The sequence below is a fragment of the Narcine bancroftii genome, unplaced genomic scaffold, assembly GCF_036971445.1.
Source record: "Narcine bancroftii isolate sNarBan1 unplaced genomic scaffold, sNarBan1.hap1 Scaffold_123, whole genome shotgun sequence".
Classification (NCBI taxonomy): domain Eukaryota; kingdom Metazoa; phylum Chordata; class Chondrichthyes; order Torpediniformes; family Narcinidae; genus Narcine; species Narcine bancroftii.
The window spans coordinates 252,150-272,941 of NW_027211858.1; positions in this window are offsets into that span (position 1 = coordinate 252,150).

Here is a 20,792-nt window from a genome sequence, read left to right on the forward strand (position 1 = left end):
AGGAACAGAGACGCCCTTCTGCAGTTGTACAGGGCCATGGTGAGACCCCACCTGCGTCCAGTACTGGTCTCCAGTTTTGAGGAAGGACATACTAGCTATAGAGTGTGTGCAGCGCAGATTTACAAGGTTAGTTCCAGGGATGGCGGGGTTGACATATGCTGAAAGGCTAGAGAAACTGGACTTGTATCCGATGGAGTTTAGAAGGATGAGGGGGGACATGATTGAGGTATACAAAATTATCAGGAGGATGGACAGGGTGAAGTCAGATTACTTGTTCCCAGTGATGGGGGAGACGAGGACTAGAGGGCATAGTTTAAGAATACAGGGTATGCCCTTTAGGACGGAGATGAGAAAACATTTTTTTACACAGAGAAGTGTGAATGTGTGGAATGCTCTGCCACAGAGGGTGGTAGAGGCAGATTCGCTGATTATGTTCAAAAGAGAGTTAGGTAAGACTCTATTGGGCAAAGGAGTTAAGGGTTATGGGGATAAGGCTGGAAAGGGGTACTGATAGTAGTGATCAGCCATGATCTGTAAAATGGTGGTGCTGGCTCGACAGGCCGAAGGGCCTACTCCTGCTCCTATTGTCTATTGAACCATTCCTCCAAGATCCCTCTGTTCCTCAATGCCCTCCCCTTCACTGCATACGTCTTGGTTATTCTTACCAAATTAAAGTACCTCACACTTACCTACATTAAACTCCATCTGCCATCTTTCCAAACAGTCCAAATCCTTTTGTAGTCCATGAAAACCCTCCTCACTCTCCACAACTTGAAAATAAGCAAAATGTATTACGTTATGTTAAGCTTTTTTTTGAACATTTTAATAAAATTTAATAGAATATTTCAGGCCAATGGGACGCCAGGCATCATTAATCTTTCCATTTACGGCGTGGTCGTGCGTGAAAGTGTGGCCATTTTGGCCAAAAAAGCGCAGTAAAACGAACCGCGATCACAGGAATGGCCTCCACAGTCGACCCGCAGCAATATCTTTGAGGTAATTTCATGGAAACAAACGACAACTTAAGCAAATATTACGTGTGTGTTTGTGTGTGTCTCTGTGTGTGTCTGTGTGTGTGTATCTGTCTCTCTGTGTCTGTGTGTGTGTGTCTGTCTGTCTGGGTATGTGTGTGTCGCTCTCTCTCGGTGTCTCTAATATATGCTTATTCATTACCCACCATTATCCATCCCTACTGGTGGTGCGGGCTTTGTTCCCCAAGGCATTGGCTGCCCATAGACCATCTCTGCCCCAACGCATTCCTCGGTGTCACCTGCATTAAAATCAAGATGGCATCAGCACCTTTTTGGACACTTTTAGCTGTGTTTCCTCAGTTCTTCTGGCCAGTTTTGTGTTTCGTTCACACATTCCTGCTTCCTGGGGTTGACGGCACTCGTGCAAGATCGCCAGTTCCTGAAACAATTCTTCATTCATCTTATTTGTAACATTTTTACATTTAATTTAACATATGCATTAAAAAACTTAAATTTCTTATTTGAAAATAAGATAAAATTAATGAATAGTGATTTCAAAAGTAACCCCTCCCACAGCTACCCAATAGAAAACAATAAAGAGAGAAAACATCTAGATAGTATTTATAAAAATTGACCAAAACTCTCAAATAAAATCTTGGTTTTCTTGGTTTTAGGAGTCAGAAAGTTCGTGTTGGGTGGTTAAAACTTAATTCCGACAATTGGTAAATACATATCCCAAATCTTCAAAAGAGAAATTCAAATTTGTTCCGTGAATTCGATGTAATTATTTCAAGTGGGAATCAACGGCCTATTTCAGTGTGGCCATCGACCCATTCCCAAATACGCATCGGACTTCCAAGTTACTGCCACACATTTTAACCCTATAACAATTACAGCACAGAAACAGGTCACTTGGCCCTTCTTCTCTGCACTGAACTAAATACTCTCCTCTCGTACCACCTCTCTGCATTCCCCTCCCCTCCAATTTTCCCTGAAATGACAAAATGGACCCTGCCGCCACTATTTCTCCCGGGAGCTCACTCCACTCAGCCACCACTCTGAGTAAAGAAGTTCCCCCTCATGTTACTTCCAAACTTTTACCTCCTGTTTCAATCTCTGCTCCCGCAATGAAAAAAGTCTATCCACATCAACTCGTTCTATCCTCCTAGTAATTTTAAAGACCTCGATCAAATCCCCTCTCAACCATCTACAATCCAAAGAATAAAGACTTCATTTGCTCAATCTTTCTTTGTAATCTAGTTGCTGATATCCAGGTAACATTGACTTAAATCTTCTCTGCACCCTCTCGACTTTGTTGATAGCTTTCCTCTCATTTGGTGACCAGAACTGCACACAGTACTCTCAACAGGGCCTCACCAATATCTTGTCTAGTCTCAACCTCACTGCCCGACTCCCGTATTCTATGCTATGGTTGATCAAGGCCAGCTATTTGAACAGATTCTTTTCGAGGTACTCTCTGATTACCCTCCAATAATTAACCTATCACTGTCAGGCTCACCTGGTTGGCTTTTGAAGCCGTTTTTCAACAAAGGAACATTAGATTACATCCATTCCTCTGGCACCTCACCCATGGACAAACAGGTTTTAAATATTTCTGTCAGAGCCCTTGCAATTTCTACTCTTCTTTCCCTCAAGGCCAAGGGAATATCATGTCAGACCTCCATCCACCAACAGACAAAAATCAGCCATCACAAGGTGAAGGCAGGACAGTAGTCCCACCTCTCCAGCACGAGTCACCCCAGGATCAAGTCAGCACTGACTGCAAGAAGTTTCTACATCCTCTCGGTGTCCGTGTGGATTTCCTCCCACACTCCACAGCTCAAGGGGGCCGTAAGTTCATTGGCGATTTGGAAAGCTCAAGACCATGGGGTGGAAGTGCACATTCTGGACCTGGGGGCATCAATTCAATTGAACAGCACAGATGAACCTTTGGGCACGACCTGATCTTTTTCTGGTTTCAAACTCATTATTTTTGAAAATTGTATGTGCACCTCTAATGCAACACGACTGCTGCTAAACAGGCTTCTTGATGCATATCCATGACAAGAACTCGGGAGAATCTGATTTGGTTACTAGACTTTTGAACAGAACAGTGTCTGGACATTTTATCCCTAAACTGAAACTTTATAGACATACAGAACAAAAAGAGGGCAAAACAAGCTTGTGTCTCACCAATACCACAATTCACGGACACTTTTTAAGTTCTCAAGGGTGGCAGGAAACACAAAGAACAGACAAACTCCTTCCACACTGTCACTTTGAGAGCTTTGGACTCACCATGCTATAAATATTGCCAAGCCATCACTCTCTCTCCAAATCAATGACCAAAAGTACTGGCTGAGCGATAGATTTGAGACATTTTACCCGCTATGTAGCAATCAGGCACAAGGAAAAGTGCTGCTTCCATTGTAAAGTATTTAGGAATCTCAGACCACAAACAACCTTCACCCCGAAAAACAAGCAATTCTCCACAATAAAACTAGGTTTCCTTCCTGTCTGCAAGCATCTGCTCTCTTGAGTCTGAATGGCACAACTGGGGAAACCGTTTCAAACCCATGACCTGAAACAGCATATTATCTTCCCCTAATTGGAGCTGTCTTGAATTGGCCACCACTGCCCGAGCAAGAATGAACTGGGAGATCTCACACTTGCTCCTTCACAGGTGAGACCTCCCTGTTCATTGGAGCTCCATATTATCCATCTTGCTCTATTTTGTTAACCTTAATCAAGTCTCCTCTCATTCTCCGACACTCCCATGAAAAATAAAAATCATGTATCCTGTAGTTCGCGAGTCCGGACACCAGGTGGTGGTATTATACCTATCTCTCTCTCTCTCTCTCTCCCTTGCTTCATGCATGCAGTACTCGGTGTGAACAGGCGGTGGCAGCACTTTACAGCCCTTGCAATCTGCAGCTTGGACAGGAGATGGTTGGTTTGTACCTCGTGGGCTCTTGCACCAAGATTGAAGATTTGGAGATTTCCCATTGATTGGCAGAGAACATACACGACATCACATCCAACCCTGAGATTCCCTTTTTCCTGTGGACACGACCGAATTCCCACGAACGGATTGGGAAATCAATGTTCCCGGGTACACGTCCTATAGAAAAGACAGAAAGTTGGGAAGGGGGGGTGGGGTAGCTCTGTTGGTAAGAAATGAAATTCAGGCGTTTGAAAGGAAAGACATTGAAACACGTGGGTAGAGTCTGTTTGGATAGAATTAAGAAATTGTAAAGGCATGAGGACCATAATGGGGGTCATTTACAGGCCTTCGAAAAGTAGCTCAGATATCGGTGGCAGTGTAAATCAGGAATTAAGAGTGGCATGTCAAAGTGGTAGCAATACGGTAGTTATGGGGGACTTCAACATGAAGGTGGACTGGGATAATCAGACGGGGGCAGGAACACAAGAGAGTGAGTTTATTGAATGTCTACGAGATACTTTCTTGGAGCAGCTAGTGGAGGAACATACCAGGGGGAACTCGATTCTGGACTTGGTGCTGTGCAGCGACGCAGAGTTAATAAGTGACCTCGATGTAGGGGTGCCATAGGGAATAGTGACCATGGTATGGTTACTTTTGAGCTGCAATTAGAAAGGGAAAAGGAAAGGAAGTCGGAAGCATCTGTACTGCAGTTAAATAAAGGGGATTATGCAGCTATGAGGAGGATGTCAGGAAAATGCAGAGGGACTTGGACAGGTTGGGGGTGTGGGCTGCTGAATGGAAGATGACGTTCAATGTGAGCAAATGTGAGGTTATCCATTTTGGGGGCAATAATAGGAAAGCTGAGTATTATTTAAATGGAGACAAGCTAGGGAGTGGGGAGGAGCAAATGGATATGGGTGTACTTGTTCACCGGTCACTGAAGGCTAACATGCACGTTCAGAAAGCTGTGAAATGGGCAAATGGCATGTTGGCTTTCATAAAGAGGGGACTGGAGTATAGGAACAGAGACGCCCTTCTGCAGTTGTACAGGGCCCTGGTGAGACCCCACCTGGAGTATTGCACCCAGTACTGGTCTCCAATTTTGAGGAAGGACATACTAGCTATAGTGGGTGTGCAGCGCAGATTTACAAGGTTAGTTCCAGCGATGGCGGGGTTGACATATGCTGAAAGGCTAGAAAAACTAGACTTGTATCTGATGGAGTTTAGAAGGATGAGGGGGGACATGATTGAGGTATACAAAATTATCAGGGGGATGGACAGGGTGAAGTCGGATTACTTGTTCCCAGTGATGGGGGAGACGAGGACTAGAGGGCATAGTTTAAGAATACAGGGTAGGCCCTTTAGGACGGAGATTAGAAAACATTGTTTTACTCAGAGAAGTGTGAATCTGTGGAATGCTCTGCCATAGAGGGTGGTAGAGGCAGATTCGCTGATTATGTTCAAAAGAGAGTTAGATAAGACTCTTGTGGGCAAAGGAGTTCAGGGTTATGGGGATAAGGCTGGAAAGGGGTACTGATAGTAGTGATCAGCCATGATCTGTGAAATGGCGGTCACTGAAGGCTCGACAGGCAGAAGGGCCTACTCCTGCTCCTATTGTCTATTGAACCATTCTTCCAAGATCCCTCTGTTCCTCAATGCCCTCCCCTTCACTGCATACGTCTTGGTTATTCTTACCAAAATAAAGCCCCTCACACTTACCTATATTAAACTCCATCTGCCATCTTTCCAAACAGTCCAAATCCTTTTGTACTCCATGAAAACCCTCCTCACTCTCCACAACTCTTGAAAATAAGCAAAATGTATTACGTTATGTTAAGCTTCTCTTTGAAAATTTTAATTTCACATGCATTAAATGCGTACGTAAATTTCTCATTCAAAGAGAATGAAAAATTAATACATAGTATTTTTTTTAATTCCCCCTGCCCAACAACCCAATAGAAAAGATAGATAACATCTGGAAAGTATTTATAAAAAAATTACTAAAAAACTATCAAATAAAATCTAACAAATTTTCTTGATTTTAGGAGTCAGAAGGTTCAGGTTGGGCGATTACAACTTAATTCCTACAGTTTATAAATAGGATTCCCAAATCTTTCCAAAAATTTCAAATTTGTTACAGAAATTACATGTAATTATTTCAAGTGTCAAGGGACTTGGGGGGTTCTCGTTCAGGAAAACATAGTGAGTGGGTAACCACCAGGTTGGATCGGCAGGAAAAGAAAGCAAATTCTATGTTGGCCTTTGTTTCTAGGGTAGGGAGGTGTTGATAGGGCATGGGAGGGACCTCATTTGGAGAACTGCGAAGTTTATCTTAAAAAGGATGTGCTGATGTTGGAGAGAGAGCAGAGATTTACCAGGATGATATATCTCCACTCTTCATTGGAGTATAGAAGAAGGAGAGGAGATTTCAGAAACCTTTCCAATGCTGAAAGGATTGGACAGTAGATGTGAATAATGTTTCCCTTGGATAAAAAGACATTGTCTTAGAATTGGAAGGTACCTATTTAAAGCAGATGAGTAATTTATTTCACCAGAAGGTCATGGAATTTGTTGCTGGATTGTTAAGAGAGTTTAAGTGGTGGGGGGGGCGGAATTAATAGATGTTTAATGAGTCAGGGTATCAAGGGATCAGGGGAAAAAGCCATAACTTGGAATGAGAGGCGAGAACTGTTTAGATCAGGGGATAGCAGACACAGTGGCATGAATGGCCAACTTCTGTTCCTTGTGATTTGACACCATTTTAACTAATGTACCTTTGAGAATTTTAACATCCATCCATATGTCCTCTGTATTTTGGATGTGAAACAACGGCTGTGCAGGAGAAGCCAGTGAGTTGGTGAGACCAATTGCTCTTCAGACTGGAGGCCTGTGATGAGAGATGTGCCTCAGGGATAGGTGCTGGAACAATAATGTGGTGAATTGGATTAGCAAGTTGGCAGGTGACACCAAGAACGGAGGAGTTGTGGACAGCCAGGAAATCTTGCAGAAGGATCAGGACCAGCTGGAGAAAGGGCAGATGGAATTTAATGCAGACAAGTGTGAGGTGTCACATTTTGAAGGGCAAACCAAGAAAAGATAGACACGGTGAACGGTCGGGCACTGAGGAGTGAGGTTGAACAGAGGGACATGGTAAACGGGTGTCATTCCATGCAAGTGCTGTCACAGGTGGATTTGGGCGGGAATTGAAGATACCCAAGTTAACTAAAATTGAAAATTGTAAATGGGGCAAAAAAAGGGATCTATTTCAGAAATGTTTGTGACAACAGAAAATGGCTAAACCAACTTTAGATTAAATGGGAGATTCTTCTTTAGAATTAACCCAAGAAGAACGGACTACTTACTATGTGTGAAGATGGTGGATTAAATTGATGAATGTGCGATATAATTGGGTGAATTATAATTTTTCTTTACATCAGTTGTATTTAACTCCAGGAAAAAAAGATAAGGATTTAGTCATTCAGACTAATGTTTTCATTGTGGGATTCAAATTAATACTTTTTTTTGTCTATCTGGTTGTGTGATAAAGTTAAGCCTTTGAGGATTTATTTGAAACTACTTTAAAGAAACTCTTTTTATGTTCGATCCACTGCTTTTTCTAATGCGGTATATTACAACTTGAACAACGGGATTAAGAATGGATAAACCTCAAATTGAGTTTATTCAGTTAGTATTAGCAGTGGCCAGTAAATGCATTGCGATGACGTGGAAAATTAGGTTTGGTGTTTTCATTCTGCCGCAACGAATTGATATGATTTTTCTCTCCCTCAGTCGAGGGAGTTTGGGGGGGGTTAATTATGGGGAGGGGGGATGGAATATAGTTTTTTTTGGGAGGTTGGTTTATTTTGTTTACTATGTATTTTATATGTTCATAAATAAAGTTTAAAAAAAGATACACAACCAGTGTTTCAGGCTTGTGCCTTTTAACAGGGCTACGAGTATCTGTACTCTATAAAGGTTCACTGCTTGATCAGATGAGCTTCTCCAGCATTTGTGTCCTTACAGAATTTGGTTGAGATACTATATGTGGACATCAGGTCATTTTTTCACCCTTAAATTGTCCATCCACACAGACAGGAACTTCTTTTTCCCACAACTAGCCTCATTTGGTGAAGTGTGTGGAATATTAGCTGTAGAATATCTTCTTCTGGGAATTATGATGAAGAAACCACTTTGGCAGAAAGCTGGGAAAGAGAGTTAAAAAGCACATTCCAGACAGGGATCAATTCTCACCTCCTCTACTGAGCCATACATATCCAAATGCCTGCCTGATCTTCAAAACAATGGTGCAAATTGTTAGACCTGATCCAAAGGCTGCAATAAGCCCCCAGCACCACTCAGACCCTGAATGGCATTGTTTCTGCTTTGAAGTGAAGAATTTAAGACTGCTATGAAATTAAGACATTTGGGTAAATTGGAAACCAGAAATCAGGCAGGCAGAGAATGATTACTAACGTGAACTGTGAGCAACTCTTCCAGACTCCTGTTGATTTTTTTGTGTTCCCTAACCCTAACTGGTACATGAGATTAGATGACCAACAAGAAGTCCTTTCCTTGTCTTTAGGAAGAGGATATGCAAAATGTAAAATACAGTGGCAGATAGAACAGTAACAGGTCATAACAAGCCCTGACCATCTGAAACAGGTCATGGGAATATAAATTTATTCAGTAATGTAGAAATGACTGCAAAAGCTGAGAAATTAGGAATTCATAAACTGAGGCAAAGATGGGATGGAGATTTGAACATAGAAAATGGACTGATCGTTATAAATGAGATAGACTGGTTCAATACAATTTTATTCACCAGACACCTCAAAAGAAAATACATGGAATCGGATTTGTTTCAAATGTTAACAAGTCATTTGTACTTTTCTGCATTTGACTTGGCAATGTCCTAAAGTTGGGCAGCTTGGTTGAAATAAGTTTTTTTTTTTAAATTCCCACAGGATCCATGAGAAAGAAATGTTAAGGAATTAAATTTAAATTAGAACTGAATATTTACCAGGTGTAAATTGCTGCAAATTGTACAGCTAGAAAGTGCGTAGCCATATCTTGCAAACTGGCTGAGGTTCGGAACTGTTCACCACAAGAAAATAATGTATCGTTCACGAGATGAACATTCTATCTTTGGAGCCCACATTTCCTAAAGGTGGGTTGAAGTGAAGTTTTGAAATATTCACAATATTATGGTTAAATAAAACATCTGTTGAAGATCTCTGGTCCCTCATATGGGATGTGGAGAGGGTGGGTCTGGGTAGATCTCAATTTGTATTAATCAACCACATGTATCGGGATTTGAATTATATTCTTGTAAAATTAACAAGAATATAACTAACTCTTAAAAATTAATTAAAAAAAAAAACCCTGACCCACACAAATGCCCCTGTTCACCTTGCCATTTTGTAAAAGGTGATGGGGGGAAAATCCTGACACAAGGGACAGATTTGAACCTGGGTCACTGTCATTTTCTGTTAAACATGCCAAGATCAAAATTCGACTGACTGTCCTGTAACATAGTGCAATATTACACACACGTAAGGTAAGATGGTTACATCAGTAAAAATTAAATGAAATGCTTCTTACAGTCAAGAGCAAAAGAATTCCCTGCAGCCTCCAAACCAGCCCTTGCCCACAAATAACACCCCCCGCCCCCCTCCCCACCCCAATTCTGGGATCAAACCATCAGCAGCCTACACTTTGTTGGAATCTAGGGGTTAAAACATTATGAAAGAAATGATTAATTAATAAGTTGATATGTACTGCATGGTTCAGGGAAAAAGAGGAATGTGATTAAGTGGCAATCACAGCATGGAGCGAAGTTGGCTGAGCAAAATTGTCTGCTCCCAAATACAGGGAGAGGAAATTCATAAAACGATTTAGGAAGAAAGCTCCAACTGAAGGAGGTGGTGAGTAGCACAGGAGACACAGGCCAGACCAGAACAAAGAATGGCCTGCAAGAAACCAAGGAAATGGAAAACCAGTCTAGGAGGAAGATTAAGGCATGAGGAGGTGTTAAAGAGAACAGCAGAAATTGGCCAGACAGGAACAGAATGATGATTAGAAATATCTGGTGATGAATTAATTTCTGATCAAAACAACAGGATAGTCTGGCCTGGAGGATTAAAATGGGAGCGCTACACCCCAGATATCTGCAAAACAGGAGATGACTTGTGATAACCCTTATGCAAAAAGATCTAGCAAAGGAAGCCAACTTTTGTTCTGTATGATAAGGTTGATCTATATAAACTGAGCCAACTGGACAATAGGGGTCAGTCTTGGGGAATAGCTCACTGTGCAGGTGACCTATGAACTAACGACTGACCCAGAGCTCTGTTAAGTTTTATTCTTGTGCTGGGTAATAAATTGACTGTTGAACCGAATACCTTCTCCTAGCACTTCATTCAAAGAACACGCTGGACTCAGAACACATACAGACTAAATTAAGAGTAAGGGAAAGCCAGAGTCCGACAACTTCAGAGCCAAACCTCAGGCACAAACATCCCAAAACCATCATCCCAAGACAAGAGCTAAAGTTGCAGGCACCGTAAACCACACACATTAAAACAACACATTTCTCTGGCTCACTACCCACGAACCACATGGAACACCAGTTTGCAAACTACCCACAAACAGGGGCTTCCACAAACACCGGATTCCTTCCACCCCAACAACTCAAAGAACCACCCCAGAAAAAGCAGCCACAGTAAAACCAGGCTTCCTACCTTCCACTGATGGCAGCATCACCTCATCTCTGCCTGAAAGCTGCAAGTGACGAGAGTGGGGAAACTCTCCTGTTTGAAACCCTGAGCTGGAATCAGGAGGACAATTAATTCAGGTGTGAAATATCTCAGTAAATTGTGGCTGGCCCTTTAAACAAGGCCCATCTCCGCCCTTCAAGAGAGCTGCAATTAAGGGAATAGCACCTTTTTAATTTGGAGTGGGAGTTAAAACAGTTTTCTCACCTGTGGCATTGAGATGTTTGAGGAGATGATACCTCTCGATAGGGGAGTGTTAGAGCTTTATGAGAGATTTGTTTGTTTGTGGGGCTTGTCTTATGAATTTTGGTTTGGAAGCCTTTTGTGGTCTATGACAGCTGAAAACTAAGCAAACTAGGGTTTTCTTTGATCCTGATGGTTGTGCAGCAGTTCAAACTTCTCAAATGCAGAATTTGAGCTGTTTGCTCTCCCAGTGCCCTAGAGCATTGGTTTGGGAATATTTATGCCACAGGTGGTGTTATGGTCCTGTTAAGTCAATGACTCTGGATCAAATCTGGCCCCGTCTGCAAGGGATTTGTGTGTTCACCCACTCTTCAGTGGAGGTGGCAGGTTAACAGGTGTTTGTGGGGGGGAAAATCGCAGGTGAATGAGGGGGAATGCACGGAGCTGGTGGGGTGAATAGGAGTGTGAGGCAGTTGTTGGCGAAGGAGAGTGTGTTGCAGGGATGTGTAGCTGAGGACTCACCATCCAATCTCAGACCAGAGGGAAACAGGATTCTTATCGTGCTCACAAATTCCTTCGTCACTCCTCAAACGATGATCAGTATTCTGACTCAAGCGTTTTCTGGCCTTGTGACGACAAGCGGGCCTAACGTTCCAATGGCAAATGAGGCAGGGAGGATGTTTCCTGTAATAGAGGTAGTAAAAGTTCCATTAGAGAGGAATACGTTGCCTTTAACTGATAACATGCGGTGGGGTCTCGGTACATTTGGTGATGTCTGGGATCTCTCTATCAATATAAAAAATGAAAATCAAGGCTGGGTCTCTCTGTGGGGGGGGGGTATCTAATATTTGCTGATGTCATAATCTAATTCATCCCAACTGGCAGTGCGGGCTTTGTTCCCCAAGGCATCCGTATTGGCTGTCCATGGACCATCTCTGTCCCAATGCAGTCCTCAGTGTCTCTTGCATTTAAATCAATGATGGCATCAGCACCTTTTGGCCAATTTTAGCTGTGTTTACTCAGTCAATCTGGCCAGTTTAGTTTTTCATTCAGTACTGGTGTCTGGGGTTAATGGGAGTAGTGGATGATTGATAATTCCTGAAATAATTCTTCATTCATCTTATTTTTTTTAAATTATTTAATTTCACATATGCATTAAAAACTAATTTTTTATTTGAAATAACATCAAATGAATGCATAGTGATTAAAAAAAATTAACCCCTTGTCTTGGGATGATGGTTTTGGGATGTTTGTGCCTGAGGTTTGTCTCTGAAGTGGACGCTGCTGATGGGTTGATCCCAGAATGGGGGGGGGGGGGTGTTTGTGGGCAAGGGCTGGATTGGAGGAATTCTCTTGCTCTTGACTGCAAGAACCATTTCATTTAATTTTTCCTGATGTAAAGAAAAAAAGAAAAAAACATCTGGATAGTATTTATAAAAATTTACCAAACCTTTCAAATAAAATCTAACATCTTAAATTTCTTGATTTTAGGAGTCGGAAGGTTCATGTTGAGCTTCCAAGTTACTGCCACACATTTTACCCCTAGAACAATTACAGCACAGAAACAGGTCATTTGGCCCTTCTCGTCTGCTCAGAACTAAATACTCTCCTCCAGTACCACCTCTCTCCATTCCCCACCCCTCCAATTTTCTCTTAAATGACAAAATGGACACTGCTTTCACTATTTCTCCCGGAAGCTCACTCCACTCAGCCACCATTGAGTCAAGAAGTTCCCCCTCACGTTACTTCAAAACTTTTGCCTCTTAACTCAAGACCTCTTGTTTCAATCTCTCCCACTTGCAATGGAATTGCCTATCCACATCAACTCTATCCATCCTTCTTGTAATTTTAAATACTCTACCAAATCCCCTCTCGGCTTTCGAGTTGACAGGAATGCACTCATGGATGGTTGGATGAATTCTCTTGGGGAACAGTTCATAGTGGCTCAAAAGTGCTTGATTAGATGCAAGGAGAGCTGCCACTGAATGTTGCATGTATTTGGTTCTGGGTTTCGAAGGTACCTCAGCTCTCTCTCTTTTGTACTCGGTCCAAAAGACATTGCTGATCTTATTTGGAATTAGACCAGTTTCAATGAAGCAATGCTGAAGATTTTTGCTGGAGGGGGGGAATAAGCATTGCATTAAATTAAGCTGCGGCTGGTCATCCTTAAGTGTTGATCTGCAGTCCAAGTCTGGTGAGCTTTCTGGGATGGGCTAACGTTCCAGGCAACTCCTTCTTCACACAACAGGATTCAACATTTAATAGGACGGGGGGTGGGGGAATAATCTTGGGTTAAGTTCCATTTGTGTTTTAGTTCATAAAGCCCATTGGATTTTGACTTCTATCGGGAGCACAGTGGGATATGAACAACATTTCTTGTTGTTTTCAGAGTATATCTTTCCCCTGGTTTATAATTCTTTGTGTGAATCATTTTTTTACTCCTGTCCAAGTTAGTAACAGGAAACACTGTGGGAGTGGGACGCTGTTTCATCGCTGGTAAAGTCCAACAACTGGTGAAACATTGACATGATTGAAGCTCTCTGGAAGGCAGGTTTCCAATTACTGCAGGTAACTTTCAGTTCAAGATCTTTCACCCCATCTTCCTCACTCGTGCACAGTGTCACGCCCATCAATGACGGAGGGAGGAAAGTTGGTTTGAAAATGAGCAAATTGTTTACGTCAGAGCCAAGTCTGAAACCACCTTTTATTGAATCAAGTGAGATGCAGGACTGGTCACGGTGGCTGCTGGGAAGCACATGCAGATAGCCTTGCCCACAAGGAATCTTTTGAGTCCTCATTCTCAACATAGGGTGGCAGTGTCCTAGGGTCTCCTTCTTTCGCCTCGTCTTCCTTAATCATCTGAAGCCTGATTTCTTTCCCCTCTCATTCAGCCTGCATTATTTTCTGCATCCTCTCCCTGTTACTCCCTTGCTTTCTATTCCCTTCATTTTCTCCCTCATCATTAATTTTAGCAAAGATGACTGGCTTGGTTTAGTCTGTAACATGTTTGAGTTTCAAGTGGAACATTTAACGTGGGCTCAGTGCTGTTTTGAAATATTAGCAGAACAGAGGATGACACCAGTCACTAATGGATAGAAGAGAAAAAGATCCCCCTCTCTCTGGTAAGGTCGTGGGCAAGAGACCTAAGAGAGGAACAAGTCTGAATAAACATCTTTCCTGATTAACTGTGTCCGGTGCATTGATTGAGTGGTGCTGTTGCAGCAGACCCCACTCTTATCCATAATTGATTGGAAACTAATCTATGGTCACTGGACCCAAAATGTTCACATACACGTTTTACCTCTCCAACTATTACAGCATCGAAATAGGCCAACTTTGCCCTTCGAGTCCACGCCGAACACTTTGTCCTACCTAATCCCATTGACCTACACTCGCCCCTTGACCCTCCATTCCTTTCCTGTCCAAATACATATCCAACTTCTCCTTAAGAGCTAATATTGAGCCTGCCTCCTCCACTTCATCTGCAAGTCCATTCCACACACCCAACACTCTGAGTGAAAGTCCCCCCCTCACATTTCCTCGAAACTTCTGCCCCTTTCTCTCAACCCACGTCAAATCTATACCCCAATAATTTTAAATACCTCAACCCAATCCAACCTCAACCTTTTATGCTCCGCAGAATAAAAATTTTGCTTAACCTTTCCCTATAACTTAGACCTGTGGTTTTCAAAATGCTCTCAAACTCAAATTCCACTTGAAGCAATCCCTACACCAGAAGTGCTCTGTGATTAGTCAGGAATTGATTCAGGTGCTATGAAAGGAACCATCTACATCCTACAGGATGGAGCGCCAGAATAGCGTACATAGTTGAAGAAATTAAATTCCAAGACTTTGCTCTGCAAAGTGTTTCAACTTCAAAAGTACAGCCCCTCATGGCCAATCCCGGGAATTTACTGGGACAGGGTCCAGTGGAAAAGGGACACTGTCCAAATGCCAGTGTCAAACGATGTCATTTCACGCCACCTCTAACCCTACTCATATCCTCGGCGTTTGCCGACGTCGGCCTGATGGTAAAACCAGTGGAAGAGAGACAGCAGAAAATTACCTGTTTCCAGTCGAAGGCAGAACACTCCGCTCCCCGGGGATGAGTTGTGTTCAGTGGAAAAGCAATCTTGTGTCCCAGTGGAAATGGGACCAAGGGCTTCCTAACCTGAGACACTGCATGGCCAATGAACTGGGATTCCCGTGGAAAAAGGGTTTCAGACTGCTTTGTAAAATCTGCATGCAGTGCTTCAACCGAAATGAAGGCCAATGGGATGATGAGCTTCATTAAACTTTTCTACGTGGTCGTGCGTGAAAGTGAGGCCATTTTGGCAAGAAAGCGCAGAAAAATTAACCACGATCACAGGAGTGGCATCCACGTGAGACCTGGAGCAATATCTTCATGGAAACAAGCGACAACTTGACCAAATATCTAATCTCATTTATAAAAATAGCACTGGCCTTCGCGAAAAGATGTATCACGATCAACTGGATGTCCGATAGCACGCTGGGCTGTGGAAATGAACTGCTGTTACCTACGGGAAAAAAAAATCACATAAACGTGACCCTTTGGTAAAGGTATGTCAGCTGTACCTGGACCACATAGGGGCCCAGACACTAATATAAATGAACAATAAAAGGGGATGAATGTAACCATTATATAGACCAAAACCAAGTTTCCCCAACTGGACTCATCTCCTTGTAATCTCTGAAAATGTGGATATGAAAACAAACTGCAATAGAGAGAGAAAAAATTCAAAGTGCAAAAGGGAGAGTCTTTAAATGAGTCCCTGAATGTGTGTTGAGTCTCGTGGTGAAGGGGTAGCAGCTGTTCCTGAACCTGGCTATACCTCTTTCCTGATGGGAGCAGTGAGAACAGAGCGGGTGATGTGGATCCTTGATTGCTGCTGCTCTCTGACAGCAGCGTTCCCTGCAAATGTTCCCAAATGTGGCGGGTTTTTACATGAGATGTCCTGGGCAGTGTCCATACTTTTGTAGAGATTTTTGCTCAGGGGTATTGGTGTCACAAGACAACTGATCAAACCTACTACAAACTGAACCTTTCACCCCTCACACCCGTAAACCCACTATTTTTCTTGCATCAATGTGCCTGTCTAAATGTTAAAGGTCCCTATTATTCCAAACCACACCATCCTGCCCGGCCATGCACTCCAGGCACCCGCAGCCTTCTGCACGTTCTCTTTCTACAAGTCCTTCAGCAGCCTTGTGTTTCCTCAGCACTGCCTGCTCCTCCACCAAGCTCTGCCTCAAATCCATTCACTCTATGAGCTTCCTGCATCACTCCAGAGAAAAGCCCAAGGTTTCTCTCTCTGGATATTGCATTTACTTCATTCTGATGGGCTGAATTCCTGCAGCTTCCCAATCAAACATCTGCAATCGCCTTTAAATTGTGCCCCTCTGCACAGATTTGTGCCACCTGCTTTTAAACAGGTTAAATCCTATGGGCATTCTGACAGTGTCCTTCCACTCTCTCTCTCTCTCTCTACCGGTGGAACTAAATCCTTCTGCTCAAATTGTTGCTTGGTCTGGGCTTCTGTCCTTTTGCCTGGATTCTCATTCTCTGCTATTTCAATCTGAAATACGAGGAATAAAACTGTGGGGATATGGATCGGAATTCTTTCTGGCTAGAGCATCTCAAACACTGCTCTCATCCTCGTGTGTGCACAGGTAGAGACAAGAACAAATCTTGTCCTTAGTCACTGTGAAATCCATCTCCAAGATGATGGCACTTTATTCCTGTGTGTTTTTTTTTGAACCTTGCTTAGTGCTAGTTTTTCCTTTTGAATTGAACATTGCAATATATGTTAATGCACTTTCCAAATGGTTTTACAATGTAAACAATATTTTAAAGAAAAATCTGAAGACTTCACCATCTGAGATGCAGATTCTAATCTGTGGCTTCGGCGGGTCCGCTCCCAGCGGTATTTGAATTATTTTAACATAACATAACAATTACAGTACGGAAACAGGCCATTAGGCCCTTCTAGTCTGCACCGAACCAAACACCCCTTTCTAATCCCACCTCCCTGCACAATGCCCATAACCCTCCATCTTCCTCTCATCCATATACCTGTCCAACCTTTTCTTAAATAATACAATTGACTCCGCCGCCACTATTTCTCCCGGAAGATCATTCCACACAGCTACCACTCTCTGAGTAAAGAAGTTCCCCCTCATGTTACCTCTAAACCTCTGCCCCTTAATTCTTAACTCATGTCCTCTTGTTTTAAACTTTCCTCCTCTTAACGGAAATAGTCTATCCACATGCATTCTGTCTATCCCTTTCATAATCTTAAATACTTCTATCAAATCCCCTCTCAACCTTCTACGCTCCAAAGAATAAAGACCCAATCTGTCCAATCTCTCCCCATAGTCCAGATGCTTAAACCCAGGCAACATTCTGGTAAACCTTCTCTGCACTCTCTCCACTCTGTTTATATCCTTCCTATAATTAGGCGACCAGAACTGCACACAGAACTCCAAATTAGGCCGCACCAACGTCTTATACAATCTCAACATCACCTCCCAACTCCTATATTCCATGCAATGATTGATAAAGGCCAGCATACTAAAAGCCTTCTTCACCACCCTATTCACGTGAGTTTCTACCTTCAGGGAACGATGTACCGTCACTCCTAAATCTTTCTGCTCTTCTGTATTCCTCAATGCTCTCCCATTTACCACATATGTCCTATTCTGATTCTTCTTACCAAAATGAAGCACCTCACACTTATCAGCATTAAATTCCATCTGCCATTTTTCAGCCCACTTTTCTAAGCAGCCCAAATCCCTCTGCAATCCTTGAAAACCTTCTTCATTATCCACTATTCCACCTATCTTAGTATCGTCTGCATATTTACTAATCCAATTCACCACCCCATCATCTAGATCATTAATGTATATAACGAACAACAATGGGCCCAATACAGATCCTTGAGGCACACCACTGGTCACCGGCCTCCAACCTGACAGACAATTATCCACTACCACTCTCTGGCCTCTCTCTTTCAGCCAATGTTCAATCCATTTGACTATCTCAAAATTTATGCCTAAAGACTGCACCTTCCTAACTAACCTTCCATGTGGTACCTTATCGAAGGCCTTACTGAAGTCCATATAGACAACATCCACTGCGCTACCCTCATCCACATTCCTAGTCACCTCTTCAAAAAATTCAATCAGATTGGTCAAACATGACCTTCCTCCCACAAATCCATGTTGAGTGCTCCTGATCAGACCCTGTCTATCCAGATGTTTATAAGTACTATCTCTAAGAATTTTCTCCATTAATTTACCTACCACATACGTCAAACTTACAGGCCGATAGTTGCCAGGCTTCCTCCTTGAACCCTTTTTAAATAACGGAACCACATGCGCAATGCGCCAATCCTCCGGCACTATCCCCATATCTAATGACATTTGAAAAATTACCGCCAGAGCCTCTGCTATTTCCTCCTTCACTTCTCTCAATGTCCTGGGGAAGATCCCGTCTGGTCCCGGAGACTTATCCACCTTTATATTCTTCAAAAGCCTTAAAACTACACCTTTTGTAATCTCTATATTCCCCATATTTACCCAATTTGCTTTTTTTATCCCACATCTCCCAATATCCTTCTCCTTAGTGAATACCGAAGAAAAGAAACTGTTCAATATCTCCCCCATTTCTCAAGGTTCCACACACAGTTTTCGAATCTGATTTTCTAAGGGACCAATTTTGTCTCTAGCTTTCCTCTTAACATTAACATATTTGTAGAATTTAAAGAGGACCGTCTTCCAATGTCTGCAGTGAAACTGGGAGAAAGAGGGTTGGGCTGTCGGTGTCATAGTTAATGACGTCTCATTACAGAGCTGAAAGCTTACAGTCTGTGGTGAACTGATATTCTTGTCCCACTGACCAGCACACCTTCCTGCTCATTCCCATCCATGGGGCCGGGATTCCCTCAACCTCACGGGTCCCCCTCACACTCGCAGTTCTCCGATCCCCTCAACCATACGGATCCACCAAACCACACGGGTTCCCACCCCCACCTTCAGCCTCGCAGGTGCCCTCAGCCTTCTGGGTCCACGTCCCGGTCCCCCCTCCGCCCTCTGGGTCACCGTACCTCCTCAACCTTCTGGGTCCCCGTCCCCTTCCCCCCTCAGCCTTCTGGGTCCCCGTCCCCGTCCCCCCTCAGCCTTCTGGGTCACCGTACCTCCTCAACCTTCTGGGTCCCCGTCCCCTTCCCCCCTCAGCCTTCTGGGTTCCCGTCCCCGTCCCCCCTCAGCCTTCTGGGTCCCCGTCCCCGTCCCCCCTCAGCTTTTTGGGTCCCCGTCCCCCCTCACCTTTCTGGGTCCTGATCACCCTCACCCTTCTGGGTCCTGATCACCCTCACCCTTCTGGGTCCTGATCACCCTCACCCTTCTGGGTCCTCATTCCCCTCACCCTTCTGGTTCCACGAGTACCTCAGCCTTGCGTGTCCCTCAAACTTCTGGATACCCGTCCCCCTCAGTCACGCAGGATTCCCGCCCCCCACAGCCTTGCGTGTCCCTCACTCCTCTGGCAGATCTCCCACACCCCTCTGGCGGGTTCCCCTCATCCTTCTGGGTCCTCGACCCCCCTCACCCTTCTGGGTCCCCGACCCCCTCACCCTCCTGGGTCCCCGACCCCCTCACCCTCCTGGGTCCCCGACCCCCTCACCCTTCTGGGTCCCCGACCCCCTCACCTTTCTGGGTCCCCGTCCCTCTCCCCCCTCTGCCTCGCAGGCCCCAACCCCCCCCTCTGCCTCGCGGGCCCCGACACCCGTCTGCCTCGCTTGCCCCGACACCGCTCAGCCTCGTTGGAGCGTTCCCCCCTCAGCCTCGTTGGCCCCGACTCCCCTCAGACTCGCAGGCCGCGACGCCCCTCAGCCTAGCGGGCTACGACCCACCTCAACCTCGCGGGCCGCAACCCTCCTCAGCCTCGCGGGTCCCCGATCCCACTCAGCCTCGCGGATCCCCCTCCCCCCCCACAGCCTCACAGACCCCGACCGCCCCCTTCAGCCTCGCGGGTCCCCGACTACCACAAACCATAACGCCACCCCGACCCAAACTCCCTCACGGTTCCCCGGCCCACCTCACAACCATCCCCCTGCCCGTTCCCCTCCGAGCTCCAGCCGCCCCCGACCCAAAGGGCGACCCGTGGAATCTCTGTCCTCCCTGGTCTCGCTCCCAAAATGCCCCGATTCCCGCCCGTGAGGAACCGACATGAACCTCTCTCCCCCTCCCGCTCGCCACCAACTCCTCCAAAGGCGGCAAAGATCAACAACATGGCAGCCACCAGGGGTCGCTCTCGCGAGAGCTTGGGCCACCCCTCCACGGGATCTCCTCTCCACCACCCCGAGCCCCTGGATGGAGCCCCAGGGCTCGAGGTCCAGCCCTTTGGAGCCCCCTCTCTCCTGAGAACCTCGTCCAACTGGGGAAGGGTCCGAGAGCTGCCTCGGGCCTCCAGTCCATCTCCCCTTCAGGCTGCACATTTCCACACCAGAACCTGCCCCACATTCCCCCCCCCCCACCAAGAGTCCAGTCCATCCCACCTCCACCACCTTGGCCCAAAGCTCATTCCACGCTCCCACCCTCCTCTGAGGGAAAAAAATCCCCCTTCAATCTCAATCCATGTCCTCCTCTTTGAATCTCTCCCACTCTCCTTGGAAACAGCCTGTCCCCATGGACACGATCCGTCCCCCCTCACAATTTTCAAATCTTCCTCAATCTTCTACGCTCCAGGGAATAAAGTCCCAGCCTGTCCAACCTTCCCCTGGAACTCAAACCCCGAAAGCCAGACCACCTTCTTGTCCCTCTCCTCGACGCGCTGTCTCATTCCTATCCTTCCTCTCCTCCGGCCACCCAAACGGCACACAACGTTCCCAAGTTGGCCTCACC